This window comes from Zootoca vivipara, chromosome 1, assembly GCF_965207765.1.
Source record: "Zootoca vivipara chromosome 1, rZooViv2.hap1.1, whole genome shotgun sequence".
NCBI classification, from domain to species: Eukaryota; Metazoa; Chordata; class Lepidosauria; order Squamata; family Lacertidae; genus Zootoca; species Zootoca vivipara.
Genome location: NC_142582.1, coordinates 59,348,150 through 59,373,638, shown reverse-complemented (window position 1 = coordinate 59,373,638; position 25,489 = coordinate 59,348,150). Strand labels below are relative to the sequence as shown.

General features: G+C 43.0%; 1 protein-coding gene across 3 annotated transcripts in view; it reads right to left on the bottom strand.

Moving 5' to 3' along the window:
• Nucleotides 1-25,489, bottom strand: part of TSPAN4 (tetraspanin 4) — a 517,256-nt gene that overhangs the window by 311,156 nt on the left and 180,611 nt on the right. For all 3 annotated transcript variants that reach the window (XM_035121894.3, XM_088666040.1, XM_035121932.3), the window contains one exon: nucleotides 21,053-21,125. The gene's annotated coding sequence lies outside the window, so the exon portion shown is untranslated. The remainder of the gene's footprint in view (nucleotides 1-21,052; nucleotides 21,126-25,489) is intronic.

Below are 25,489 nucleotides of genomic sequence, written 5' to 3'. Positions count from 1 at the left end.
CCCTGTCATGAGCAAGTAAGCAAACCAGGAAGGGGTTTGTTTTACCCTAACAAACCATAAATGGTAAGGCACCAATCAGCATACAACTCAGGCATGGTATATGGTTTATTAAATCAAGAATCTTGGCCTACCAATACATGTAAACACAACCACGTTTTCAGTTCCGTATGATATGTGAAGATAACAATTACGTCCAATATGAACCGATTTCTTCAAAATGTGTCCCCTGACACAACTTGCTTTTACCACCCTACAAGTGCAAAAAGTAATACCAGAACTTGCTGCCAAATGCAATCTTGGCCAAACTCTTCTATGAAATCTTAGAAACATGCATACAAAGCAAAACAAAAAACCAACCCACCACTTTGAAAAAACCCAGCCACCCATTCCATGTATGACAAAGCTGAACAGTGGTGCCCCCTGCCCGCTGGAATGCAACAAGCTATACAGTGGTACCTCGCAAGACAAATGCCCTGCAAGACTAATTTTTCGCAAGGCGGATGCATCTTGCGATCTGATGGCGACTCGCAAGATGAATTCATTTTGTGAAAAATTCGTCTTGCGAATCGCGGTTTCCCATAGGAATGCATTGAAATTTAATTAAAGCGTTCCTATGGTCAAAAAAAGAAATTTCCATGCATTCCTATGGGAAACTGCGATTTACAAGACGAATTTTTCGCAAAATGAATTGTCTTGCGGAACAAATTAAATTCGTCTTGCGAGGCACCACTGTATATGTACAGCAAATGCCAATTTGAAACAATTCTGTCGATGTTCTTCAAGTTAACTTACTATTGAGAAGAGAAATACTTTTTTTTATAAAAGAAAAACTCCCAAAGAGAGATAAGCATTGGCTAGTATTAAGAGAGCTTCTACCTTCTGCAACACATGCAGTCTGAGTCACACCTCCAATTAAATCTCCAGCATTGGAAAATTTGGTCTTCTTGCTGAAAATTAATGTCACCGACCTGACATTTGGTAAATTGAGTCTTCTTGTAGAATTCCTCACTTGCTGCCTTTCTGTAAGTACCCTGATAGAGATTCCTTTGAAAATTGAGCTTGTCAAGTCAACTCATTCACTTTTGAAAGATTGTTGGAATGTGTGCTCTCTGAATTAATTTGTTGCACTTTTCCCCATTTATTTTAGCCATCTTAAGAGTTGGTGCCACTAGGGGGGAAAGCAATGATAACTCACTTCCTGTACAATAATAGGTGGTATCATCATAACCCACAATTGATTGTATTGCCTTATGTATTTATTATGCATACATACATGTGCAGCTATCTGTATATCTATAAATATCTATGCCTGCCAGAGTCGCTTGCAGAACAGATGTCAGCAGACATGAAATGAAATCAGAAAACCAGATGAAGTGTAATAAAGACCAGCCAGTAAGATAATTGGATGGAATTTCTGTTGTCAAGTCAAGGATTTATGCTGCAGTTCCTACACCACCCAGTGTATTGAGCACAACAGGACATGAGGAGAATACAGCAGCTAGAAAGTAAAATTGTCAATACTTTAGTCTGAATAAAAGATTATGTCATTATAATCTACAGACATCGGTGAAAAATGTAAAAAGCTACCTTTTAAAGAGCCAAGCAAAAAGATATAGCTTTTACCTTATTTTACAGGTAAAATATTTCAGCAATTGAGAGTGCATTGAAAAAGCAATTTAAAATATAACATTAAGAACACCAATATTAAAATTCCCTAACCACACCAAGTTCCTTTCTTTATTCTATATTTGTCTCCCCATTCTTCTTTTCTCATTTACATGCTTATGGCATCTATATTCCCTTCAACTGGTGATGAATTTCATTCCAGTAGTAATTATAGTGGTTCGTGCAAAACCAATCCCTACTCCAGATTGGGTCTGTTTAATATTTAGATACACATTTCCACACTGGTAACTGTGTACAATCTAAGTTCAGACACAATCCAAGTAAGTTAACTAAACAAGCATCCAGTTTGAAAAGTTAATGAGTCTAAGATGCTGGATGCCATTAAATGAGTTTTGCGAGATTATGGCTCAAAGTCAATAAATATCTTAACTATGAGAAAGTATGGTGCGTAATGAAGTGCTCCCAAACATTTGAAAGTGGAACACGAAGACCAATTGCACATCCCTTTGCTGTTGCTGTTAAATGGCTGAATGAAGGAGATGGAAGGAACCTTTCACAGCATTGCATCTCCCAATGATAAAGTCACCACCATGGCAGGGATCGCAATTGCTTCAGGGACTTTTCCTAACAAATACACTCTCCAGCTTTCATATTCCATCAAGCTCTTTTCCCCCCTTTTTCTTTTTACAGTACTCTGCCAGCAGAATATGGAAATATATAAGAGGAAGAGAAGGAGGGTATTGCTGCAGAGTGTGGGAGAGAAATTGGAAGTATCAAAAAGAATGATATGAATGGTGGGGATGGGCTGCCTCTGCTAAGACAGCAGAGGGGGAAAGCTCCACTTCTGGCAGCCCCTTTAGTTAAAAGAATGCTGTGGAAGAGCATACTGTACTGTAATTTGGCTAACCCTTGTGGGAGTCAAAGGGTGAGGCTTGTGGACTTCATTCTGGGTTCAAAGACTGCCCTAGGGAACAGTGCCACTATTACAGCTTGCACTTGTAATTCTGGATTTAAAAACAGGCATCACTGGCATCAAAGTGAGCTTCTATAAAGTGCAGCTTATGCATTTTGTAGGCATCCATCTGTCTTGAGAGACAATGGAGTGCACCTCTGGTGGTGAAGAGACAATGGAGTGCACCACTGTGATTAGCACTGAAGTGACCTCCCCAGCAGAGCAATACGTTTGGCACCAGCTTGGCGGCAGGAGTTGCCAGAAGGAGGCATACAAGGTGCCATCCAACCATTTTAGGGACTCCACTCCAGATTTTTTTTAGGGTTTACTCCTTAGCCTTTTCTTCTCCCAAAGATAACCCACAAGACAGTGGAGGTTTAGGATCAGAGTTTTCCTTCTCCTAGGTGGGCTACCTTCCCAGGTTGACGAGCCCCATCTGCCCATTTCCCTCTGCAGCATGTGCAGAAACTGCCTTCTTGACCATTGGACCCACTATTGGTCTCGTCCGCTCAATTCATCGGAGCTTGCAGAGGAAGACCCTAACTCACTGAGGGTTTATGAGCCATCAGCTACCATCCCGTGGTTTAGCTGGCCAGTCGAAGCCATTCCCAGGTTTTGGCCGCTGTTGCATGCTGACAGCTTCTAGGAGCCACAGGTGAGAGTTGAGTGCAGGGTGGGGAACAAAGGTGGACAAAACACCCCAGAAGGAGCACAATGTGTGGAGAACCCCAGCCTAATGCTCCACAGACAGTGCAATTTGGGAAAGCTGTATTAAATGCTCCAAAAACACTCCTACAACATGCTCTTGCCCTCAAAGCAGGTTGACGATAGTAATAAGATTCTTGAGGAAAGAGCACTATAAATAATAAATGCTCAAAGTGCTTTGCATTCATTATCTCAGGAAACTTTAGGCTAAATCTGTGACGTAGGCCAGCATAACTGATTATCCCCATATTTCATACAGGGAAGTGACAGTGGCTTGTTTAAGTCCCCTTAATGAGTTCTTTACTTATTTATAAGACCTCTTACCTGCCCTTCACCTTAAGTTCCCAGGGTGGGTTTCAACAATGAACTACACAATTATGAAAACCAAATAAAACCGTTGCAATTATAAAACACATAAAACTGTTCCAAATAGAACAGAACATGTGGTATCTGAACTGAGACTTCTTCCTCATAACTCCTGCTCTTATTCATTCTGCCATACCGGATCAGCCAACAGTGGCCCTTGCAATAAAAGCATTGATTGTAATGAGCCAACATTTTTTTAATGCACTGGGGTAGCAGCAAGGGGAGTTAATGATGCGGTCACTGCTTCTGATGGTTTGGGAACATAGGGTAGCTTATATGACCTAAGATCATGGCGACTGGTCTCTTCACCTCCTGGCAAATAGAAGGGGAAGAAATGGAGGCAGTGAGAGATTTTACTTTCTTGGGCTCCTTGATCACTGCAGATGGTGACAGCAGTCACGAAATTAAAAGACGCCTGCTTCTTGGGAGAAAAGCAATGACAAACCTAGACAGCATCTTAAAAAGCAGAGACATCACCTTGCCGACAAAGGTCAGTATAGTTAAAGCTATGGTTTTCCCAGTAGTGATGTATGGAAGTGAGAGCTGGACCATAAAGAAGGCTGATTGCCGAAGAATTGATGCTTTTGAATTATGGTGCTGGGGGAGACTCTTGAGAGTCCCATGGACTGCAAGAAGATCAAACCTATCCATTCTGAAGGAAATCAGCCCTGAGTGCTCACTGGAAGGACAGATCGTGAAGCTGAGGCTCCAATACTTTGGCCACCTCATGAGAAGAGAAGACTCCCTGGAAAAGACCCTGATGTTGGGAAAGATGGAGGGCACAAGGAGAAGGGGACGACAGAGGACGAGATGGTTGGACAGTGTTCTCGAAGCTACGAACATGAGTTTGACCAAACTGCGGGAGGCAGTGGAAGACAGGAGTGCCTGGCGTGCTATGGTCCATGGGGTCACGAAGAGTCGGACACGACTAAACAACAACAATATGACCTAAGGTTCAGACAATTCCTCTTTTTAAAAAAAAACGTTGCTTGTGAGCTATGGTATTCAATGCTAGTCCTACTCATATTGGAGTTAATGGAGATGACTAACTTAGGTTCATTCATTTCAATTTGTCTACTCTGAGTAGGACTTATCTGAATACAACCTTAGGGGTCAGATTCAACTAAATAGTTGCTAGTGGGAGGCAGCACAAGTCCTACTAACGCAATGGGGTTTTCTCCCGTGTGTGTCCCTGCAGCCCCCCCCCCAAATTGGCTTGGAAAAGGGGGTGTCAGGAAAATTCCCAGCATGGGGGTGGGGGTGGGAAGATCATTCTGCCTGGCAAGCAAAAATGCTTGCACTGACAGAATGAGTGCATTAGTGCAGTGTTCAATTCCAATCTAAGAATACATGATGGTATCAACTAAGTTTTACTCAGAGTCAATCTGTAGAAATTAGTGAACATAATTATGTTTGGCTCATTAATTACAATAGGGTCTACTCTGAGTAAAACTTAATACCCGCCCTTAACTTTTAAGCATTTGATTGTCTCAGTTCCTGCCTCATTTTCACAAAGTTGTTAAATTTGAATACAAAGCAGCTGGATTTTTGCCATATAAATTCTCAGAAAATCTTGAACAGAACTGATAAGATCTTAGGCAGGCACACAAAGTAAGAAGAATGATGAATCAGATAGGATATATTTTTTAAGCTGTGGGTATGTGAAATGTCCCCCCCCCTTTTTTGAGAAAGGTAGGCAAACAAGAATTATAGCAAGGCCATAAAAATCATGGGCAAAGGTCTCTGCTTTCTAAATTCAGCCAGTTTATATCTTCATTAACTTAACCAAGAGCTGAACTTGGACTGATTGCCTTGGTAATGAAAGCTGATGTTATCTTTCATTAAAGTCAGTGAGGCCTAAATCATCAAAAACAGCTAGAGATTTTAGATGCTCAGACCTCTTTATAATGAGACCATTTCGTGATGCTATGGAGGCAGAGGTGTTCAGCACATTGTGAAAAATTAGGTCAACTGAAGCCATTTTGGGATGGACATTGCAAAATGAAGCCTCAGCATATCACTAACAATGTTGGAGAAACTATGAAAGGTTAATCATTGCATGTGTGCATATGCATAATTGTACCACCTCATTCAATTTTGTGATATGACTGACTACAGAATACACTGCATGAGCACAGATAAAAACAGCCACCACCTATATTTAGCTATCCATCATGCCAGCTATGGAGACTCTAGCTTGAGGGCTAGATTCAAAAGTGGCCAACATTTCACAGGGCACTTTGATTGGGCAGGGGGCTCCTACCTGCCAATCACATGACATCAAGTTGATTCTTTGCAGTCATTGCTTGAATTCGGTGCTTTCTGAATTTGCCATCTTTTGAATTCTTTCTGAACTTTCCCACACCTGATGTCAGGCACAGGAAAAGGTACAAGTGGTTTGCCCCAAACAGCCTCCCAGGCCAATTTCAGAGGCCAGGAGGCTCTCATTAGCTCACCAGGCTGAAGGTTCCCCACCACTGCATTCTGCTTTCAGAATATTTATTCTAACTTGTAAGATACTTCTGTGTGTTGACCTTTGTTTGAAAGAACTGATTCGTTTTAAGTAATGAGCTACAAGTGCCTAGTGGTAACACTTAGCCAATCTGTAAAATGGTCTTTGTTCTTCAAACTCTGCACCAAGGAACCCTTGGTTTTTTTAAGGAAGTTATAGAGAATATAAAGAAGAGTAGACATGAATTGCTAAAGAACAGCTTTTCTATCACTGTCAATCTTCTAGAGTACGTTCTCAGTACACATGGAACAACACTAAGGTCCAACAGGCATGACCAGTAATCCTTGTTGGAGTGATTGGAAAACCAAGAGAGTGTTCCAGAATCTTCCTCAATGCACAGGGGTTCTGTGCCGAATGCAGAGTTTTCTTAATAGACAAGCTGGTGTGTGTGGAAATTTGAAACACATTGTTATGGATCAATTCTCCTGAAAAGGAATGTCTATTTTGAAATCACGGTGTCCCCGTGTTTCAGAAAGTTCAACAGCTGTTTATAAAAGGCTCCACACTTCTCCTAGGCTGACTGCTGGCGTGAAGCAGGATCAGAACAAGCCATAATACTGGCGTCAGATCCCCTGATTCATAGCTGACAGGGCTTTGTTCATCTCTGCACAACTGACTACATAGGGAACTGATGGCGGCTTTTTGTGGCTGTTTAGCTCAGTGAAGCAGAAAGAATATAAAGATTGACACCTTGACTGCTCGGGCAGTTTAAGGGTTCTATTGTGAAGCCCTCTGGGGTCCTTTGCATCAGGACCGCAGGACACATCTTGAGATTTTAAGAAGCCCAGTATCCAATACACCATTCGTTCCCACCAGACCTCACTCCTAGCATATGACTTTCAATGTGGTTTTCACAACAAGAGGGGCATGTCCTGTTCTGTGCTGTGAATTCTTTTATTCCTGTGTTCAGGGTGCATATATGTGTAAATAAAACCATATATCTTAAAGACACCACAATCTCCACTGACCTTCATTCCAAGGAAACCCAACCCCGGGTAAGCACTTGGAAACACTGGAGTATCTCACTGCTCAAAGATTGGAGTGGCATGTAAAAGTACTAGTTAGAGAAATATGCATAGGCTACAGTCTAAGACTTCAGCATACAGTCATACCTCGGGTTACAGCCGCTTCGGGTTGTGTCTTTTCGGGCTGCGCTCCGTGCCGAACCCAGAAGTACTGGAACGGGTTACTTCTGGGTTTCGGCGCACGCACATGAGCAGAAGTGCCGAATTGCGACCTGCGCATGCGCAGACACGGGTTGCGAACGCTGCGAGTTGCGAACGTGCCTCCCGCACGGATCACGTTCACTACCCGAGCGTCCACTGAACCAGAATAGTGATTTTGTCAGGGGATATACCAAAAAGCTACAGTAGAGCTGTGATCATTGAGGTAAGGGGCAAGTGGTAAACATTATGCAGATAATTATAAATTAAGACGACTCTGCCTTTCTGGTAGCTGATGAAAGACCATTTCGGTCGCTAATGAATAAAACGGATGCTTGCATTTTGAAAGTCCAAAATAGCATGTGGGCTTCACCCGCAAGCAACTAAGGAAGGAGCCAGTATCTTTAGAATGAAATTCCAGTTCTGGAAATAGCTTTCTAAAAATGCAAATATGGGGAAAAAATTATTTTAAAAAAACCCCACTAAAAAAACAACACACAACTCTCTAGCTTAGTTTTTGCATCACCGTAACAAATATAAGGAGAGAGGAAGCAAACTGAAGTAATTATGTTATGTCAGTATTGGTATAGTTATGGTAGATTTAGCCATAATAAAATCAACTGATTTGCTGACAATAAGGATAATAAAATATGCTTCTGTTGAGTGAGCTGTGAATGTTGAATGTTGTACCACAAAATGTATTTATTCTGACACAGAGATGACCATCTGTATCTGTGGAAAGTTGTGGGTGCAAAATGGGAGTCAGGAAATGCTCTACAGAATTCAAACATTACCTGAGAGAGATGTTATTTGGTGTGCTCAGTTCCGATAGCTATAGATTTGGGACAGAGGAAAACCGAGTGGATGGTCTTACACTAAGACTTGGGGCACTTCCAGACTAACTACTTATTAAGCAGTCATCCTGATTTGTTTGCACAAAGTTCGAGAGGAGGTTATAGAACACCAGCTGTTTACTGAGCCTTCATTCTGATTTGAATGGCGGAAAGTACACATCATCATGTCAATCAATTGTTATCCCCCATTTTCCAGTAGAATTGCCCACTGCTTTCCTGGCCACAAAAATGTCAGGTTTTTTTGGAATTGAGTTTACTGTGCAAGAGCACCAAATCCACTTAATGGTGCAATCTGAATTTTCCAGTCTGCGACTGACTCCCACCCTCAAAATAGTAACAGACTAGAAGGGTCCTTGGAGTTGAGACTTCCCAGTTACAGCAATGCGATGGAGTTGGAAAGGCTGAGGTGGGAGAGAGAAAGGCACACCAGCTACTCAGCCAATTCAATGTATACCGTACTTTTGTAGACAGACAGATGATTGCAGGCGCCTAGAATATGACAGCTTTGTGCCTGTGATGTATCTGTTTATACATTTAATAAAGCCTCTCCAAGGTTTCCCAGCTTTCAGAATCTAAGCCAAAAAGTCACTACAACGAACTTCCATAATCATAGTCATCTGGTATAGAGCTGCTCTTTTTTTGGTCCAAATTAGCAACGCTTAGCAAATATGGCTGACTTCATTGGTGATTCAGCGAGGCTGGAGCTTAAAATGAGACAGGGTTCAATTGCAAAATGTGTAAGGGGCCTCTGTGCAGGTGCAGAGTACATTTCCCCCCTCTAATGAAGAATTCCAAGTAGCCACACAAACCTAGATGTATCACACAGGGATTTTAGGCTAAAGAGTCAAGCTTCCAGATAAACGTTTTTATTTTTTTAAAAAACCAATCCTATTTCTCAAAGTTGGTTGTTCCTAAAACAGGCGTGGCAACCCTGTGTTCCTGCAGATGTTGCTGAATTACACTCCTATCAGCTCCAGCCAACACAGCCAATGATAAGGGATTGTGGGAACTGTAGTTTATCAACATCTGGGAGAGGCACAGGTTAGACATCCCTGTCCTAAAACTAGGCGGTTGGAGGCTGGATGGCGGCTAACAGTTTGAGATTGAATCCTGACAAGACAGAAGTACTGTTTGTGGGGGACAGGAAGCGGGCAGGTGTGGAGGACTCCCTGATCCTAAACGGGGTAACTGTGCCCCTGAAAGACGAGGTGCACAGCCTGGGAGTCATTTTGGACTCACAGCTGTTCATGGAGGCACAGGTCAATTCTGTGTCCAGGGCAGCTGTCTCTCAGCTCCATCTGGTACGCAGGCTGAGTCCCTACCTGCCTGCAGACTGCCTTGCCAGAGTGGTGCATGCTCCAGTTATCTCCCGCTTGGATTACTGCAATGCGCTCTACGTGGGGCTACCTTTGAAGTTGACCCGGAAACTACAACTAATCCAGAATGCGGCAGCTAGACTGGTGACTGGGAGTGGCCACCGAGACCACATAACACCGGTCTTGAAAGACCTACATTGGCTCCCAATACGTTTCCGAGCACAATTCAAAGTGTTGGTGCTGACCTTTAAAGCCCTAAATGGCCTCCGTCCAGTATACCTGAAGGAGCATCTCCACCCCCATCGTTCTGCCCGGACACTGAGGTCCAGCACTGAGGGCCTTCTGGTGGTTCCCTCACTGCGAGAAGCAAAGCTACAGGGAACCAGGCAGAGAGCCTTCTCGGTAGTGGCAACCGCCCTGTGGGACACCCTCCCATCAGAGGTCAGAGAGATAAACAACTACCTGACATTTAGAAAATACCTAAAGGCAGCCTTGTTTAGGGAAGTTTTTAATCTGTGATATTTGATGTATTTTAATGTTTGTTGGAAGCCGCCCAGAGTGGCAGGGGAAGCCCAGCCAGATGGGCGGGGTATAAATAATAAATTATTGTTGTTGTTAAAGGGTAAAGGGACCCCTGACCATTAGGTCCAGTCGTGACCGACTCTGGGGTTGCACGCTCATCTCGCATTATTGGCCGAGGGAGCCGGCGTATAGCTTCCAGGTCATTTGTTATTTGTTATTTGTTGTTGTTATTATTATTATTATTATTAATTCTTAATCTCCTGCTTTATTCATTCTGCCCCAATTCCTGAAGTTGTTTCTGCCTCTCTCACCATCACCCCTAGTGCAGTATCAATATGCCAATACAGTCATACCTCTTCTTGCAAACGCTTCATGTTGCGTTTTTTCGGGTTAAGAACGCGGCAACCCCAGAAGTGTTTACTTCCGGGTTTTGCCACGCGCGGACACGCAGAAGCATTCTGCGTGGTTTGCACATGCGCAGAAGTGTTCTGCGTGGTTTGCACATGCACAGAAGCCCTCTATCGCGCTTTGTGCATGCTCAGAAGCCCCACTCTGGTTGCGGGCTTTTCGGGGTGTAAACGGCACCCTGGAATGGATTCTGTCCACAACCAGAGGTACTACTTTATACACATTCCATATACCACGCTAGTTTCCAGTACCACATTTCCTGAAATCACTCTTCCCTATTGCAAAAACCAAAGCACACAATTCTGAATCAGAGGACATTTTCAGGTTCCCCAAACTCAGAAAAGAATATGGAGACAAGAAGCAAACTTGCAGAGAAATATAGAATCAGGCAAGGAGCTTCCAGCTTGGAAGATAGAGGAAGAAAGCACATCATGTTACCTGAAAAAAGATGCAATAATGCAGAAAGAAAGAAAGAAAGAAAGAAAGAAAGAAAGAAAGAAAGAAAGAAAGAAAGAAAGAAAGAAAGAAAGAAAAGGAGGAAGAAAAAGTATTGAAAAGACAAGAAGGAAACAGTTATTGCTGAAATTGTGTCATATTTCTCACTCAGAAAGCATGGTTGGTTGGGCTCAAATGCTTAGGTGTGAATATGAACAATTCACATCACTAGATAGTCTGGCCCATCTTCTTGCCTGGACACCACCCTCTTACAGACAAGTCTATGCACAGCCAAATATTTGCACTTATTCTCTTTTTCTGTACACCATTCTTTTTCCTTGTTTATGCAGATATGCACAAGGTTCCCAAAACATATTTCTGAGGAAAGGAGAATTGGGACATGTTTTCTTAAAGCTTCCTTTATATTATTGTTGTGCTTCTTATTTTCTCTGCTAAACTGTTTTGACTTTTCTTACGCAAAAAACACATATCTGTCTCCCATGCAGTAGGCAGTATGACAGCAGTTATTTTCTAGGTTTCTAGCCTTAGTCATGCATTCAAGGAAGCAAGCAAGCAGTAACCTCATCTTCCCAAGCCCTTGCTTGAGATTAAACTTAAAACAAAAACAAAAAACCCAGAAACCTGGCATATTGCTTTCCCCCGGGTATCCTCATGGGTCAGGTCAATGTAATTGGCTCCCTTATTTTGTTTTATAGCAAAAGTCACCGGAATATATATTTCCAGTTGGGCTAAAAACAGCAACAGTGTTTTACATTTCCTTTGTGCCTTAGATTCTACAACAGTGGCAAAAAGCCAATCAATTAGTTAAACTGCAATAAGCAGAAGCAGGAAGAGCAGGCTGAGATGGCTAGTGGCTAGAGCAAACAGTGGCTAGTGGCTAGAGCAAATGATTAATCTGGTAAGAGGAGTAGAATATGCATCTGAGATCCCTTCTGCATGTATCCCAGATGGCTTGGTTAGTGCTATGATTGCTCCCACACAAAAGAGCTTCCACAGAGTTCCTCTGATGGTGTGTTGAATATACTAGGCAAGCAATACAGAAACCAGGAGAGCCAGCAGCAATCCTATCCGCCAGATATGTGCAAAAGCAGCATGAAATATGGATCACACAAAAGATCAATATACAAGGACTGATCTTTTCAATACGACGGGAAATCAAATCTTTGCTTGTTTTAAACAGGAGTTTTGAGGCAAGGGAAGATGCCATCTTTTTAAAAGGCGTATCGGCCAGATCCGGCCCCTGGGCCTTAGTTTGCCTACCCATGGTGTAGATCATAGGATCTAACATGTGTTAGCTTAACATGCTTCAAGTCATCTGGTGCTGTTTTTTGTTTTGTTTTTTAAATCATTGTTATAAGAAGCTCTGATAACATTTAAAATTCTGAATTGTGTAGGTATGTTTGCAGACCTGGATATAGGGGACAGAGGGCTCAACTTTGAGATCAGTGGCAGACCTTGGTATCTCAAATTTCAGTGGCACCCTGTGTGATGCCAAAGCCCCTTGCCTTCCATTTGACACCATAGTTGGGGCATACCCAAGGCTCCATACGTGTCATATTCAATTAGGATTGCTCCCAGGTATGTGTGCACAGGTCACCTGCATTATGCAGATCTAGAGATCTTTCTCCAGAAGGATCTATCCCAGACCAAGCTGATAGGCCGATGAACAAGTCCAAGATTATTTTCTTCTTCTTCTAATAGTGATCTGACTATTTGCCGAGTTGTTCACATTTAAGGGAAACAATGTAATGGCAAGACCGATAATCACTCTTTTAGGCAGCAATAAAACCAAGCCTTTAATACAGAAGCAGATGATTCTAATAATAAAGTGGCAAACTAGAAATAAAGTTTCTCAGGGCAACAAAAATAAATCTCTGGAGCTGTTGCTACTCAGGCTGCAATCTGAAACACATGTATTAGGAAGTCTCACACTGAACTCCCGTCTCAGGAAACAGGCATGAAATTGCACAGCTGGAATTTTTTTATGCCCTTTGCATGACCGCTTCCAGAAAAGGCAACTATATATTTGGATTACATGCTTGAAATCAATTTACTGCATACAAAGCATACCACAGCACTTTGTTACTACAAGTCAATATTGCTAATGGCGAAAGGACACACTGAGACTGGGAGCTTGTCCACGCTTCCTCCTGTCCTGTGCCTAGAAAGCACAGGTCCAAGGGGTTTTTCTGTGTTTTTGGCAAGGGTGTGAGTGGCTTTCCCAGGGGAAGGGAAAACCGGACTGTTTTTTCTCTGATTGAGTGCTAAAGAGCAGTTTCCTAGAGGAAAGCAGCAAGACAAGAACATAAGCCATGGGACTGCAGCCTGCCTACAGCCACCAGCAACTTCCCAGTTCAGCTTAGGCTGGCTCTAGAAATAATAGTATGTGCAGTGAGCGGGTCATAGACTCACATATGGGTTCTCTGCCACAATACATGAACACCTCCCATTTTTGTAGTTCTTCCATCCTCAAAAGGAAGTGTTGTAGGCATTAGATATATGCCCATACAGTTGTACATTGGAAGTCAAATGGAATCCGTTCTGGAAGTCCGTTTGACTTCCAAAACATTTGGAAACCAAAGTGCAGCTTCTGATTGGCTGCAGGAAGCTCCTGCAGCCAATCAGAAACTGTGGAAGCCCTGTCAGACAGTCGGCTTGCAAAAATAGTTTGCAAACCGGAACAGTCACCTCCAGGTTTGTGGCGTCTGGGAGCCGAAACATTCGGGAACCAAGCTGTTCGAAAACCAAGGTACTGTACGACTGTAGGTTCACATCTCTCTCTCTCTGACACACACATGGTGGGAAATGCAATCTCATACACAAGCAGTATTCTTATTCAGCAAACCAAATGAACTAGATTGTGTCAATATCACCTTAAGTTATTATAAACCAATATGGAAAAGCAAGGAGCAATACATACCACCTCAAAATAAAACTGAGCACATCAACATTAAGTTTCATATCAGGGTTTGTGCATGCCTTGCGTTTTGTCACCATGCATGCAACATGAAAATCCTGCTGTGTACAGCAAGCCTTTTGCTCTTGATTAAACAGGTGCTATGGGAATTTTCAGCCCATCCTTGATCATAATTAGAGCTGTAATCCCTGATTTTTATGAAGATATACTGGATTTTAAATCAGCTTGGACAATATTTTTTTTAAAAGATTACTACTGCTTATTGCATAGACTGCAAGAAGATCAAACCTATCCATTCTTAAGGAAATCAGCCCTGAGTGCTCACTGGAAGGACAGATCCTGAAGCTGAAGCTCCAATACTTTGGCCACCTCATGAGAAGAGAAGACTCCCTGGAAAAGACAAGGAGAAGGGGATGACAGAGGACGAGATGGTTGGACAGTGTTCTCAAAGCTACCAACATGAGTTGGACCAAACTGCGGGAGGCAGTGGAAGACAGGAGTGTCTGGCATGCTATGGTCCATGGGGTCATGAAGAGTAGGACACAACTAAACGACTAAACAACAACTACTGTTTATTTTGTTTCTGTTCTTAGAAAAAGGAAGGGGGGGAAGAAAATAGATTATTATACTCTAATTAGCCGTAAAGGATAGATGGTAAAATTATTTGGGCAGGAGCCCATATATACAAACTTCTATATTATTTCAAACAGGTGCTATATGTGTTATAAAAGGAGAAGCCCAATAGTTACCAAGATAAATGGGGTTGGGGAGAGGACTATTATAGGCTGCCCACTTTTGGAACTCCCTCTCCCAGGATGTCTTTATGGCTCTTTCACTGTTAGTGTTGGGGGTGGAGAGAGCAGTTAAAACGTTTCTAGGAATCATGCTTTAGAGCCTTCCTGCAGTGCCATAGATTTTTTTTGGGGGGGGGGGCTAGCTGGGTATTTTGCCCCAGGTAAAACCTTCATTGAGGCTCCCAGCCTCTCTCTCTCTCTTCTCTCTCTCTCTCTCTCTCTCTCTCTCTCTCTCTCTCTCTCTCTCTGTGTGTGTGTGTGTGTGTGTGTGTGTGTGTACACACAAATGTGCATAGGGGGATGCCAAACTGGGTCTTTGGGAAGGAGAGCAAGATATAAATAATTTCAATCAAACCAACAAATGAAGCGGGTGGCGATGGGATGTGGGTGGCGCTGTGGGTTAAACCACAGAGCCTAGGGCTTGCCTATCAGAAGGTTGGCGGTTCAAATCCCCGCGATGGGGTGAGCTCCCGTTGCTCGGTCGCAGCTCCTGCCAACCTAGCAGTTCGAAAGCACCTCAAAGTGCAAGCAGATAAATAGGTACCATTACAGCGGGAAGGTAAACGGCGTTTCCATGTGCTGCTCTGGTTCACCAGAAGCGGCTTTGTCATGCTGGCCACATGACCTGGAAGCTGTATGCCGGCTCCCTCGGCCAATAACACGAGATGAGCGCCGCAACCCCACAGTCAGTCACGACTGGACCTAATGGTCAGGGGTCCCTTTTAAATGCTCTCAAGGCTGTCCAGAGCAGTTCGCTTTCTCTATTGGACACAACAAAGGGCTCATCAGTTTGATGGGCAGCGCCAGGAAAGTGAAAAGAGAGCAGGCCCCTTGCCAAGCTGCCACTGCTGCCTAGGTCAAACAAAACAAACAAACAAACAAACAAACAAACAGAGAGCCTGAATTATTAAACAGTTGTAAGACATGTCAAGTGGGGATCTGCAACCACTTTCAGAGGAGAAAAAGCAAAATAAAAAAATTCCTTCAGTAGCACCTTAAAGACCAACTAAGTTTTTATTTTGGTATGAGCTTTCGTGTGCTCATACGAAAAAGAGGAGAAAAAGGAAGGATAAACATCACAACCTCCTGCTTCTCAGCCATGCTTTTCTCTTTTTGTGTGATAGTGATAATGCCCCTCATCTCACAATTCAGTTTGTGGAGATATAAAGAGATGTAGCATTAGAAAGAGGATGAACAACCATGTACGCCCGCCCACCCCCAAATCCTTTTCCCAACCCTCCTTGCTGTTAACAGGCAGCCCAGCACACATTCTGTACACATATCTAGCAAATGACAGGACAGTGGCACCTGCAATCTCACTTGAGGGCAGTAATCAATAAGCAGTGAAATCCTCACTGAGCAATTCCTTTTCCTTCTGGCTACAAAGGCAAATGAAACTTAGGCTGCAAAGGCAAAATACTGATCAGAGGAGGCTCTGTGTATGTACAAGCAGCCATCTCAGCTCTGATGCAGGCTTTTAGGTTTAGATATTTGACTTTGCATGCCCCCTCCACTACATAGGCGCAATGTTGTGGGCATAAAATATTCAATATATACCCAAATACCTCCTGGAACCTATAGGTTCTAGGTTCTAAAGAACCTTCTTGAACTGTGGTGCTCAGAACTGGACACAGTACTCCAGGTGAGCTCTGACCAGAGCAGAATACAGTGGTACTAATACTTCCCTTGATCTAGATGCTATACTCCTATTGATGCAGCCCAGAATTGCATTGGCTTTTTTAGCTGCTGCATCACACTGTTGACTCATGTCAAGTTTGTGGTCTACCAAGACTCCTAGATCCTTTTCACATGTACTGCTCTCAAGCCAGGTGTCTCCCATCCTGTATTTGTGCCTTTCATTTTTTTTGCCCAAGTGTAGTACTTTACATTTCTCCTTGTTAAAATTTATCTTGTTTGCTTTGGCCCAGTTGTCTAATCTGTTAAGGTCATTTTGAAGTGTGATCCTGTCCTCTGGGGTATTAGCCACCCCTCCCAATTTGGTGTCTTCTGCAAACTTGCTCAGGATGCCCTCAAGGCCATCATCCAAGTCATTGATAAAGATGTTGAATAAGACTGGGCCCAAGACAGAACCCTGTGGCACCCCACTAGTCACTACCCTCCAGGATGAGAGCAGGATGTTCTCCAATCGGAACTCTCGCAGGCCAGTGTTTCCCAATTGCTGGTGTTTATGCTACATTTTTTTAAAGATTTGCCTTGAGAGTGACTGCCATCATTGCAAGGGAGTTGCAACATTTTAACATTGATATTGCAGTGCTTCAAGAAACTCGAAGAGCAGGAGAGGGACAACTGAAGGTAGAAAGAGGAGGCTACATATTCTTCTGGAAAGGTCTACTGAACAAGAACGTTGAATACATGGAGTAGGCTTTGCTATCAAAAACGATCTTGTGAAGCTTTTGTCAGAAGTCCCTACTGGCATTTATGAGCGACTTTCTCTTTATTAGCTGCAGCCGGCAAAATTATTGCAAGGATCTTAGCAAACCGTCTCCTAACTATATCTGAGGCTACCCTCCGTGAAACCGCGGTTTTCAATCTTCTAGGGGGACAGTGACATGATTTTCACTGTTCGACAGCTTCAAAAAAATGCAGAGAGCAAAACCAACCCCTGTATATGGCGCTTATCAACCCGACTAAGACCTTCAACACTGTAAATCATAATGCCCTGTGGACTATCCTTCTGAAAATTGACTGCCCAGATAATTTTGTGAACATCCTTTGACTCCCCCATAATAATATGACAGCAACAATTGCAATATGAACCAAAGTGAACCATTCATTGTGGGATCATGTGTTAAACAGGGTTGTGTTATCGCCCCAACACTATTTATTAGTTTCACTGCCATGATCCTACACATTGTCAAAGGGAAACTCCCCACTGGGATAGAAATCATATATCGAACAGAGGGAAAGCTCTTCAATATGAGCAGGCTGAAAGCAAATAGTAAGGTTACCACAACTTCCGCCTTAAAGCTTCAATATGCTGATGACAATGTAGTGTGTGCACACTCAGAGGATGACCTCCAAAGCATCCTAAATATCTTCATGGAAGCCTACAAAAAGCTTAGCCCAGTGGTTCCCAACAGGTGGTCCGGGGACCCCCAGGGGTCCGCGAGCTATGCCAGAGGGGTCCTCAAGATCCTATTAGAATAAAAATATATTAAATATATTTCGTATGATAACAGATTTTTTGTTTTGGCCGCTTCCTGCATGAGCAGAGTCTAGCGCAAAACTAGAATTAGATAGAGGCAGTAGTTCTGCTGTATGCCGCAAGGACTACAAGAAACTTGGAGATAAGGCAATGAAAAAGATCCTTCCATTTGCAACCACATATCGGTGTGAGCAAGCATTTTCTTCCATGTGTTTCATGAAAAACAAATATAGGAATCGGCTCGACATGCGGTCGGATTTCAGAGTGAAAGTTTCAAGTTTGGAACCTAATATTTCAGAAATAATGGACTCAAAGGACAGATTTAACTCATCTCATTAAGAACTGAAAATTAAAACTAACTGTATACTGATGGAGTACTCTGTTGTAACTGTAAAAAACGTATAAATATAAAATATAAAAAGACTCTTAATTTGGCTCTCACTTTTTAATTTTAGGATTAGGAATTAATGGGGGTCCTTGTCACAATAGCGGCTCGATGAGGGGTCCTCGAGAAATTTTTGTTGGGAACCCCTGGCTTAGCCTATTGCTCAACATCCAAAAAAACAAAGTGCTGCACCAACCAGCACAAAACAACCCCTCTGCAGTGCCACAAATCCAACTCAATTGTGTAAGGTTAGAAAGTGCTGATCACTTCTCCTACCTGGGCCATTACCTTTCCACAAGGGCCGACATTGATGCTGAAATCCAGCATCGCCTGAGCTTGACGAGTGCAGCTTTCTCCCAATTGAAGCGCAGAATGTTTGAGGACCGGGACATTCACAGGGAAACCAAAATGCTTGTATACAAGCAGGTTGTTCGGATGCCCGATTATCGTCTTCCAAAGCAACTACTTTATTCTGAACTTTAAAATGGAAAGTGTAATGCAAAAACAAAAGAGGTTTAAAGAATTTTGTGTACTAGCTGGGTGTTTCACATGAGGCAGTATGGCACCTAGCAATTCAGGTTTTCTGTTACATAAGAATTTAAATTGCAAATACGGCAAATACGGCAATTAACAGCAATTCAACATAACAAGGGGAAAACACAGGAGATCTCCTAGTCTCTGGCACAGATTGCTTTACAACATATTGAATGTAATACAATTCTTCTGAAATCTATTAATTTGAAATACACAGCACTTCACATGAAGTGGGCTTTGTACAGTGCAGCCGGATTTAATTGTATGTTATGTAATAAGGATGCCAAGCACTTGCAGAGACCTTTCTTCTGTTTGGCGTGCTTTACAAACATTAGCTAATTCATCCACGTGACGCCCTGGGAAGGTATGTAAAAGGAAATCACTTAGTCGGCAGCGGATGCTCTCTAAGGGCACACGAACAACCTGGGCAACAAAAGGATTTGCTGCGCTAGCAGCAAGTCTGGAAGCACAATTTATACAAGGTTGCAATGCAGCAGTGCAAGCACACACAACCATTCAGGAAAGCTTCTTTTTCAAGTGACAGGAAGGATACATGGCAGGCGTAAACCAATGACTGGATCCCTGCCAAGTGCTGAACAGGGATCCCTGCCAACTGCAGGGACAGGGTTGGCAGAAGATCTTTAGAGTGATAAGAGAAGAATCTAACAAAGAAGTCGTGTGCTACAAGGTGCGGAGGGAAGACGGAGCCCAAAGTTAAGGATTTGTCATTCACAAATAGGATAGCACCTGCTTTTTTAAAGCAAAACTTCATACATGTTATACCTCTTTTTAAATAGCAAGTCCCCAAGATTTGGAACCCAGACACATGCCAGTTCAGTGCTGAGGAATGACACCACCAGGGCTGTCTCAAGCACGTCAGTAGCCCTGGCGCCGTGGTGCAGAGATCGCTCCGGCGCCCCCGGGCCGGTGCCTTGGCGCCCCGCTCCACCCAGACTACCCCTAGAGCTGGCCCTGGACACCACCATTCCTAGGCCAGGGGCTACAGTGAACCAAACTGTCTGCTTTGGTCTCAAAGGTGTCATGAGCTAGATTCTTCCTAGAAGAGAGAAAGCCTTTTTTTCAAACCTGGAATTGGGATGGGCAGCTTGGTGAGAGTCAGGGTACTCTCTCCTTTCTCCCATTTAATAAGCTGCAATGCACAATAGCTTAAGATTCCAGTCCTGGGCTCTCACACCCTTCGAGCATCCAGCAAACAATGTAGACCAGCAAATGGATATACCCTTTCATAAATATGTCAATGTATTTTGGTTGGGGGAAAAAATAAGAATAAAAACTAACACAACCTATTAAATGCAGAGAGCTGAGGCATAAACTTGAGGCATAAAATTAAGACAATTTAAGCACTAAAAAGCAAGGAACTGTAAAACTGAGCAATTCCTGCCACTAACAGCCTGCAAGGTGGCCTTATTTCATACAGCAGTAAAACGGAAATCAAGAAACCAAGAGGACCCTTGGGATATGCATTTCAGCATCACCCTGCCACCCCCGCATTCAATTTGATAGTGTTTCTGCAAATACCAGTTATGTAAGAGCACAATTGCATTCCAGGTGATGAAAACATTAATATCTTCCCCTGCAATATCCTGCAGAGATGCTTCCCCTTCCATGTCCTCAACCCCTTTCCACACTGGCCCTTCTTTCTCCCCCGCCTCTTCCACTGACCATTAGAAAACTCTTTTTTTAAAAAAACAAAAACAAAAACTGACCCATCTTATTCTGCAGCTTGGCTGTGACCCAAAGGCCCATCATTAGAATGGTCTTGCACTTTCTTTCTGGGCCGGATTAGACCAAGTGTCTTCAACCTTTTCAGATCAGGATCCCCCACTTTTACCCCTTTTAACCCTTTAGCCAGGTGAAAACATTTCTCTGCAGCCATGCCTTTGGCTAAATAAACATCATGCGGCCTTTTAAATGTGTTTGTGAAAGGAGGGTTATTGGTTTGTTTTTGCTTCATTTTGATGTTCTCATTTTGTATTTTTTTATGTTGTTATACAAATTTAATATAATATTAATAATAACCCAAACATGCAATTGGGAACGCATTTTTATCTTTTACCATATATCTGCTCCTACACCATATAGTGCTCCTGTTGTGACCCACCTTGGATCAGTTCGTGACCCACTAGGGGTTAGAGGTTAGGGTCCTGACCCACCTATTGAAGACTAGTGGATTAGATGGTGGGCTTCAAGCTGGCACATAATGAAAAGATAGACCACACAGCTACTTCTGGCTATGCAAAGATCCCAAAATAACCCACAGCATTCCTTTAAAAATTAGAATATAGCCTCCCCACTCTTTAGGAAACTTTGTAATGACTGCTCAAGAATTAGCTTTGATCTTAAAAAATAAAGTACCTGATTTGTGGCTGCGCCAAGCTTGAACAGTTCCACAGCAGGAGCTCCTCAAAGTCTGTGAGTTTCAAACACTCTGGAAAAAGAAAAAAAAACGTGTCCAAATTAATTAATTGCCAATTAGAAGGTATATCCTACCAGGACCCAGCAACAAATCTGGGAGCACAAGTCCCCTACTGGCTAACGAGGAAGCGGTCAATGCCATTTGACTATGGTTGACACTCTTTCCCCTGTATGCAGGTGGCTATGAAAGTTTGTTTGAAAAAGGAACAGAAAGCCGACAAACAATAGCAAATGGCAGTGGTGAAGGCTAGTCCAAATCTACTGGCCTTGTTGAGTCCTGGGGAAAAATAATAATGTGAAATCAAGGAGTGCCACAGCAATTCGCATGGTCTGGCCAAGGTTCTCGGAGGAAGAATTAATGGCCTCCTTTTGCCCTTCCCCTCTGCTTGCAGAGGCTACCTCTCCGAAATTCAGATTATAACCAGAGGAGGCTCTTCCACTGTAGGCTGTGCCCACTCTGAAAAGATTTAAAAAAACAAAAAGCAATTAAAGAGTCATTGTTCAGGCATCACTACACCGATCCATGTTTCTGTGTTGTGATCTCTATCTCAGACTTCAGCATTGTAGGATACAGTCATTCCAATACCCTCACTGAAGCTTTAGAACAGTCTTCAAAGGCAGCCCCAAAGATAACACACTAGAGCAAAGTTCCCCAAACTTGGGGGGCCTGTTGTCATAATCACTGTCAAATGTCCATTTTATAGTGGGGTGGGACAATTAATTATAGTGGGATTTTGTGCAGACAAAAAAGCTGGCAATACCCCCAAACAAAAAAGGGGCATATTTTTCTTTAAAAAGTTAAAAATTAGGAAGGGCAGTGGGCGCCAAGAGAGTTGAGGACACCACACAGGAAACCCCATTACTTTAATCCAAATGGGAAAGTACTAGAACATATTTAATCCCCACCCTGCTAATGTTTAGAAGTTATACACCTGAGATTCAGTCGTGGCATCCTTCAAACCAGGTTCTGGTTCTAAGATCTGGCCCCAATTAAACCCTTTGCTTGATTTAGCTAAAAGCATTGATGCTAAGCCCAGAGGTAGCATTATTATTAATTTACAATGGGGTGGGAGGTTCATAGGCTATGAAGGACTTGTTCACAAATTTATTGACAGCTGCACAAATTATTATAGCTAGGAAGTGGAAGGGGCAAACAGAATATAAAATGGAAGAATGGTATAAAGAGGTGTGGGATATAAGCTGTTAATGATAGATTAACATGTGCCATTAAGGTAAGATGGGGAATATGCAGGAAAAATTATTTTGAGGAGATATGGAATGTGTTTGTAGAATTTGTACTGTTTAAATGGAAAGGGTCAAAGCATCGCAAGAGGTGTTGAAATTTTGGGATTGGATAGTTACAATGGAATGGTCTCGTGGGTGGGGTGCACATTTTATTATTATTATTATTACTTTGTCAAAATGATGATGATGATGATGATGATGATGATGATGATGTGATTTAAAGCATTGATGTATTTCCAAAATTGGATCTTTGGTAAATACACACTTGGAGTAAAGGACTGCTTATTGAAATCATTTGGCTTACTTTTGAGTTGGCATGCACAGAATCATGCTTGAGATTTGCTTATCTACCCTCAATGCAACAACAATGCGAGACTTTTAATTCAAGTCATATTGCACTGTTTAAATTTTATTAGGATGTTTTTACTGCACAATTTTGAAGAGCAACTCTGGCAAAAAGATGAATAGAAATGTTATAAATAAATAGGACACTGTTCTTAATTAGTCGAGGGGGAACCTTTTTCTCCTGTCATCTTAACAGTCGAACAGATTGCAGACTGGGCTAAATTCTGTGCCCTCTTCCAGAAATATCTATTTTCTCCATTTCTAATTGCAACCAGTCTGAAGGAAAAGCTTTCTAATTCAAAAGCTGACAGATCATAGCGTGAACTTTCATCCTGATAAAATCACTGCGTTTTTATGTTATTTTTTGGATGTTCTTAAAACACAACCATAGCTTGCTCCATTTTTGTACCAGCTATAGGTATCAACCACTTAACCACCATTTTCAATGTATATTTAACAGTAGGTTACTGAAATAATGGTAAAAGGGATTATTATACTCATTCAGAACAGCAATATATGAATACTGTTGATGTGGGGTGGAGGGCTTGGCTATTTTGTAATAAAGAAAATGCACTCTGCCTGCATTCAAATGCACTTTTTTTTTCCTTCTGAAGTTCTAGTAAGGGTAATACAGCTAGTGATTTGGTAAACATGATCCTTGAAGTGGGGTGGGGATGGCTGTTATGCACTGAGCAGACAGGATGGTGTGTGCAAAAACATAGAAAAATGAAGAGGTTTGTGTGAGCCTAGTATGGGGGAACCTGTGGCCCTCTGGATATTGTTGACCCACAACTCACATAATCCATGACCACTGGTCATACTGGCTAAGGCTGGACACCAATAACAACAATTGGAGGGCCACAGCTCCCCTAGCCTTGCCTTAAGTGTTGCATGCTATTGTCACGTTGTGGACAACGCTAATAAAGTAGGATGCAGCAAATATGCTTCCTCGTTATAGCCTTCCTTCCAATTCCAAAATCCTCCACTTGCCACCGAATGCCACTGTTCCCATTTATGACCACAGTAATGAGATATATAACTTCCACCCTAGGTTAGGCTACAAAAACCAGGCACTGAGAACTCAACAACTTGGGACCTAAGTCCCTTAAGGATCAACAGGTTCCTTATGTTCCACCTTGAACACCAAAATCTTCTGATGGGACACTTTTGGTGGTCTCCCATGCCCCTGCGATTCATTCAGCCTTCACCAGGGAAGTGTGGCAGGCCCTGCCCTGTGCAACTCCTTGCCAGAGAAGTCTGGCAGAAGTAATCCCTGCGTCTTTTAACCTTATTTTTCACAATTAACTCTTCATACAGGCCTTTGGCACTTGAATTTTTTTACCAACCAGTTTTACTGATAGGATATCAATGCTTTTAATGATGTAATTGTTTTAGTATTGCATTTTCATGCTGTACACCACCTTGCTATTTTTCTATGGAAGTGTGGTTAATATGTATTTAAATAAATATAACTATATGCAAAGCCTGTATTGGAATGGGAAATGCCGATACAAAAGACAGACTAGGAATCTGCAGTCTTCGTTCGAATGTAGTATTTCAAACGAATGCAGAAAGCTATGCTGTGTGAAAGGAAGCCGGGAAGCAAGGAAGCAAGGAAGCAAGGAAGGAAGGAAGCAAGGAAGGAAGGAAGGAAGGAAGGGACTAAGAAACGATTAGCAGAGAAAAAGCAACTATTAAGCCAGTGTTTCTCAACCTTTTTTGGGCCACGGCACACTTGTTCCATGAAAAAAATCACGAGGCACACCACCATTAAAAAAGTTTTAAAAATTAACTCTTTGCCGCCCTATATTATAATTATGACTGTAAGAAACACTTGCCAAATATTGCTTTCCGGCGGGTCAAGCTCATTGCGGCCACGGGCAGGGCGGGAGAAAGCGAGGCAAAGATGGGGGTGTGGGATAAAAGGAAGGAGGGGAGAGGGGAGCGCTTAGTGTTGGGAGAATGGCAGCTGGGCTGGAAGAGCGGCGGCGGCGGCGCCTGCGCGCGCTCCCTCCTCGCGCGCTCTAGCTCTCTGCTGCCGGGTTGGCGCCTCGCAGTTCGCGAGCCGCTACCTGCGTGCGCGCCCCGCGCGCCTGCCTCGCCTTGCCGCGACTTGGCCAACTTTTCTGCCCACCAGCTCTCGCCTGCGCTCCTCCTTCCCCCCGCCCCCTCTCCCCCCTCCCACTCTCGGCATCGGATCCCTTTACCTTGGGAGAGGAGGGAGCCTGGGCGCTGTACGGCGGCGCTGCTCTCTCTCGGGGGGTTTTCAGCAGCCGTAAAGCGGCGTGAGAGAGAAGCGGGCGGCTTTCCCTCGGTCTCCCTCCCAAAATTTATTTGCAAAAAAAAAGGGGAGGCTCTGGCCAGCTTCCTGCAGCTAGAGCGAAAGGGGACCACGATGCTGCAAAATCGCCCTTCTCACGTCACGGCACACCAGCCAGCGTCCCGCGGCACAGTAGTGTGCCGGGTAACAGCGGTTGAGAAACGCTGTATTAAGCCACTGCAGACATTTCACAGTGGAGGAAGTAATTTTCATTCTTGCTCCCAAATTTCCAACATAGACGGAAAAACTTTTTATAGCTTCACAGGGGAATTACACAAATCTTTATTTTCCAATAAAATTTTAGATTATGGCCAACAGCCCAAGGAGGTAACAAGAGAGTAAGTTGGTGAATATGACTGGAGGAAAAGTGGAGGTGATCAATATTCTGCAACGTGGTCAATAAGCAAAACAAGAAACTCCTGGAGGTACATGGGCATAATACTGCAAATAAGTGAGCAATATGTGAG